Genomic DNA, 6000 nt, shown 5'->3' on the forward strand with positions numbered 1-6000 from the left:
GGAGTTGAGCTCATTAGTTGTGTTTCGAAAATCTGCCATTATGATTTTAATTGCACAAGCTGTACACACAGCAGTATGGTACGCAATCAAAGTCACTCTCTCTGTCAGGGTGACAGTGATGCGGCAGGCCCGTCCACGACTCACTTCTGTGAATGAAACTTGCTCTGATATATTTTGCAGAGAGGGACAGCAGAGGGCTTTGGAGTGAACGGTGCTTTTTTTGGCAATAGAATTGCATAGAGACTGGGAGCCTGTAGGTAGTTAGCTTCATCAGCACAAACTTGGCTTCATCTCAGAGAGAAAAAAAACTTATATTAGCTTTAAAGCTCAAATCATCTTTGATTAAAAAGAAACAAACAAAATATCAACTAGGTTCTCTTAGGTGCACGTATGTGGAATTTCAAGCTTTTTAAAAGTAGGTTAAGGGCCAAAACCTTCTTTGATTCCTTGTTTTTTATTTAAGCTGTCTGTAATTTTTCATGTGCAGTGTTTCATGTTGCTCTATATTTACAGCGTGCTGTATTGTGAATCCTCGGTATCTCGGTAATTTCTTTTAAAATTCAGTCGAAAATAAAAAGGGAGTACAGACAAGCCTTCTGGCTGGTGTGTTAAAGTAGAAGATGATTAATTTTGGAGTATGCTCGGCCCTGAATAGCACACTTCAGTGGTGTTAGTACAAGTGTGCATGAAGGGAAGCTACACTTCAGACATGAAGCGCATAATCCTCCCGTCCTAGGAAAACCAGGACCATCACAGGTCACCCCTTGCACCCCTCCCACCACCTGTTTGACCTGCTGGACTCTGGTCGGCGCTGCAGGTAAATCAGGTCCCACACCTCCAGACTCACAAACAGCTTTTCCCCCTGTTACATTCAGACTGTTAACATACACCCCAACTCTGCCCACCCACCTCATCTGAGCCATAGCCTGAGTAACCCCCATCACTCGGACCACTCACATACAGACTCTATACTCCTTTGCACTACTTTCAAGCACTTTGTTCAATGTGTGCCTTTCTGCTGTTTTGTATATATTGTATATATTTCTATTCTATTCTGTTGTATTCTATTGTATTCAGAGTACCTGCCCACTTTGTTAGCTATACGTACCTAACATGCCTATCACATGGCAACAGCTCAATGCATTTATGCATGTAGACATAGTAAAGACAACCTGCTAAAAGTTAAGCTGAGCATCAGAATGATTAAGAAAGGTGACCTAAGTGGCTCTGAATATGATGTGGAAGGCGACAGTAACTCCAATAACCACTAGTTACAACGGCAGTATGCAGAAGAGCATCTCTAAACATACTACACTTCCCTTAAAAGTAAGTACTGCCCAGAGAGAGAGCTGCCCTGGTGGAGGTTTGCGCTCCTTCGCGTTGTATCTGGTTTTATACTTGTTCTACTTCTTTTACCGTCTGAACTTGTAGTAGTGCTAAAGTGAGCCTCGCTGAGCCTTTTCCCTTTAAACATGCTTCTTCTAACTCAATCCTGTTTCACTCTCAGTTTGTCTTTTCTTGTGTCCCTTCAGTTTCATTTAATAGAAAAGCCCATTTTCTCCTTAAATCCAAGCCTGTTTTAATCACACAAGTGACTGCCTGACCGCCGTTTACATGATTCCCGGTGTCAAACACTATTTAGCACATCACACTGCTTCAGAAATCAATTTGTGCGCAGTAGCGATCGGTGTCCCGCTCCTGCTGGACACATTGATTAGGTACAAAGCTAGAAATGTGCTTGCCCTTGGCAGAGCGGCATGAAAGGCACTAGAAAGGCTCTCGAACCTGTAAGGCAAGTTGTGGTGATGGATTTGGTGACTGTGTGAACCCATGAGTGAGAGGTCTCTGAAATGCTCCAGTAGCAAAAAAAGCTGAAGTACACTTTATGGCAACAGAAGACTTTTTTTTTTTAGTTATTAATATTATTTTTTTAAAATTCCACAGCGCTATGAATGAGCACATTTATACTCACAAACAAGTGCTGCAGATTCTGCAAACGCCTTTCTTGCTCCATACCACAGTTATTATTTTAATTAATGGAAAAGTCTACGGCTTCCCATTATTTTTATAGCAATGAGATATGTTCCAATAAAATTTAAAGTCCTTCACACTTTCTCCAGTGTTACACTCCCTAAATCCATGGCTCAGAGGAACTTAACATATAAGATGTCACGACACTGCTGTGGTTCAACAAACCTTTAATAATGAAAACAAAACAAGAAGAAGAACCAACCACAGTGAGTCGTGGATTCTGTTTTTTGCCCTAAACTAGTGTTCGTTAACTCAACTAATAGGACCAAAACTGAAAGCAGCACTGCTGGAAATGAACAATAAACTCTTAACTAATAAACAAAAAATGCAAAAGCAGAAAGACAATGCCAGAGCTGATAGAGAAGTGAGAGGAAACGAGTCGGATCTAACTTTCATCACCTTGTCTGGTCTCATACACTCACCCGGTGACCCTCTCAATGATACATTTACTGAAGCCAATCAGCCAATTAGGGATCAATCAGAAGAGAGAGCAGGTTAATGAGGGTGGCAGAAAGACAATAGAAGGATAGAAGACATAATAATCAGCTTTGAGATATGGTCCCACGATGAGATACATTTACTAGTATAGTGCACCACATTTACTTGAAGAAAATTTCACCCCCAAATACACCAGCTTACAATCGAGTCATCAGACGAGCTCTTCTGTGTCTTAGTATACTTTTTGGTGCGTCAGTTTTATCTGCTTCCAAGTTAAAATTAGACATTTGCCACTTTCCCATAAGCAACCCTGGTATGTGTCTTATAGGAGGCAGCAAACTCTGTATGATAGATGATAAGTTGTAAGGGCAAAGCAGCGTGTTTTCCAGTCAAGAGACAGCCTCGGACGTGGTGATGGCCTGTCTTCGCATCCTGTTGTTTTCCCAGAATCAGCCCTTTAATAAGAGATAGAAAACACCTGCTGTTCCTCTTCAAACTCACTCCCTGTTAGACACTTCAAATAAAAAAGCAGCACGACTGGAGTCAGGAAGCTCTGCACCGAATGCGACTCTGGTGGGGAATTCGACAACCCTGTTTCTTAATGGATTTCAGGATGAATTAAAAGGCTTTGATGGCAAAAGTTTAAAAGTGGCCCTTTAGCCATGGTAGGGACTTAAAATGACCCAAATGGAAACATCAGGTCATCTCCGTCGATGGTTTGCCTGGTTTTGCCTCCATTAGCTAAGCTAACATTGAAACTGGGGAAGATATTCATTATATCTCCTTCACTCATTGCTTTATTATTAGGTGGTGTTGCTAGAAATGCTTGCAAAACCTCATATAAAGGCTCACTTTGTAATTGAGCCAAAAGTACAAAGCAAATGTTTGCATGCCAGCACATAAACTAAGACGAGCCTGGTAAAGAATCAGGATGTTAGCAGTCGCTGTGCAAAACCCTTGGTGTCTCTTAGAAAGAGCTCATCTTTCTGGCAGCAGCTGTTGCAGGTAATTGTACAGATCTAATTTCTCTTTTTTCGATAAAACATCCTAATTCCAAAATACGCATGGACTCTACTAATACTTTCATTTAAAAATTTTAATCCTAGTCAAATTCAGGGTTCTTACAGCCATTGTTTAGTCGCTGTCTGAAGACACGAGTTTTTCTGAAAGTTATCTCCCTCCCCAAGTTCTTCCCCGCTCCGTTCTGCTCTTCTTGACAGGAAAGCAATGAGGACTCGTTTCCTGCGACCTGGAAGTTCAGCCAAGAGCAGCGCACGCTGACATTTTTTCATACTCTTTATAATCCCGACTTTTAGAGAACTTGTCATGATAGCTCTGGAGCGCAGCCGGTTCATGTCATAGGCCCAGAGTGCACTGCACACGCAATGTGAGTGCAACCTTTGTAGGTCGTGATGTAGTAAACATTTAAGATTTGATAGACTTGGTATTTAAAGCATATTATGGCCCTCAAGCTGAAATAGTTTGCTCTTTTTTTTAACTGCTGACCATCATGGATTTGTTAAGGACAAGGCCAGCAGTACCTGAATGGTCTCCCTCCAGTGCTTCCCTCCATCCCAAGCCAATTAGTGATTCTCCTCATAGGATGTCCTGATCAGAGCAGGCAGAAAGCTGCTCAGCTCAGTTGACAACTGCTCCCCCTCCTCCCTCCCCTCCCCTCTTTCATCCCAGCATCCTCAGCACTCTCCCTCTCCTCTGCGCCCAACCGCGTGATTTAATTTGTTTGGTAATATCAGGATTGGCATGTTCAGCCCAGCTTCACTCTAAAGTGAAATTGGACAAGGGCATTGGAGCCTCACCATGTAAAACAGCCTCACCTTGACAGCTGCTTGAGTGGGCAGCGGATTGCAGGAGAGTGGAGGAGGAGGGAAGAGAAGAGAAGTGTGTAGGTGGGAGAAGGATGTACCTGAGAGGAAGGCAGACACCAATTCACTTCTCTCTTTTCCGCAGGGGAGATTTGTGTCAAGGAAGGGAGCCAGCTACAAAGACGGAAGCTGTTCAAAGTGAAGACAAAGCACCAGGTGCTACTGGGGACCAACTCTCTACACAACAGCATGCTGGAGCTTGTCCAGTATGTCCAGTCAGCTTCCAGTGAGACCCTGACAGATAAATAGATCTACCTCTATCTGTGACAGATTTCTCATATCTATTTGATCAGGTCCAAATCTTTGCATTTAGAGATCACAGTATATGTACTAGAGGGCTTATTTACAGATTTCCACAATGCTTCGCATTCTGTGGCAGCAGATATCGATTTTTTTTTAATCCATGGTTGAGTCAGATCCATTATGAGGATTTTTAAATATCACTAAAGACTGATTATACAAAACACTGTTTGGAATCTCACGTTTTCTTTTCCTCTACAAGGAAATTGATGATATTAATAGCACTCATGCGTCTGTGTGCTTGAATAATATTACAAATATGGCTTAGCCCACCCACAGGAGGCTCTGTAGAGGTCAGGTGTAATGTGTGCCATGTTTTCAGCCAATGACGTCCCCTGGCAGCTTGATCCCATCTACCGAGACTAGCTACTGGGATATGGAACGTCACCTCTCTGGTGGGAAAGGAGCCTGAGCTAGGGCGTGAGGTTGAGAGGTACCAGCTAGATATAGTCAGGCTCACCTCAACACAGCTTGGGCTCTGGAGCAAGTCTCCTGGAGAGGGGCTGGACTCTGTCTCAGTCTAGTGGGGCGGTGGGCTTGGGTGGGTATCTTAGTATACCCTCAGCTTTCTGTCTGTAGGGTTGGGTTTTTTTTCTGGAGGACAAGAGGGTTTGTTCCCTGCACCTTCAGGTTGGGGAATGCGTCTCGACTATCGTCTGTGCCTATACGCCAAATGGCAGTTCAGAGTACCCAGCCTTCTTGTAGTTCCTGGATGGGGTGTTTGAGGGTGCTCCATCTGGGAACTCTGTCGTCTTACTGGGAGACTTCAACGTTTATGTGGACAACAACAGTGCTACCTAGAGGGGCGTGATTGGGAATAAAATTCAATTAATGTAGCACCAAATAACAACAGCACTTATCTCAAAGCCACATTATATTGTAAGGCATAAATGAGAGATAACCCAACAATCAGATGATCCCCTATGTGCAAGCACTTGGCAACAGTGAGAAGGAAAAACTCCCTTTTAACAGGAAGAAACCTCTGGCAGAACTAGGCTGAGGGTGGGGCCTGAAAGCTGAAAGCTCCGCCTCCCATTGTAATTTGAGATACTTTAGGAACCACAAGTAAGCCAGCAGTCTGAGAGCAGAGAGCTCCAAGATAACCTGGCGCCTGATGAATAGAAGTATAAAGTTGCACAAATTGCAAAAACCCTAGTACTGATGCCTCCAGTTGGTACAACAGTTGAGTAAATGTTACTGAACCACTAGTTTAATTTAATAAAGCAAAAACAATAGCAATTCTAATTACTGAAAAAGTGGTCCTGCAGTACAACAACAATACAGCTAGGAATCCAGAAAGGCAAGCTAACTAGCTTAATGTAAATGCACAAGTGCGCTTCTATCTACT

The sequence above is a fragment of the Pundamilia nyererei genome, unplaced genomic scaffold, assembly GCF_000239375.1.
Source record: "Pundamilia nyererei isolate P.nyererei 1_Seehausen unplaced genomic scaffold, PunNye1.0 scaffold00005, whole genome shotgun sequence".
In the NCBI taxonomy this organism is placed as follows: Eukaryota; Metazoa; Chordata; class Actinopteri; order Cichliformes; family Cichlidae; genus Pundamilia; species Pundamilia nyererei.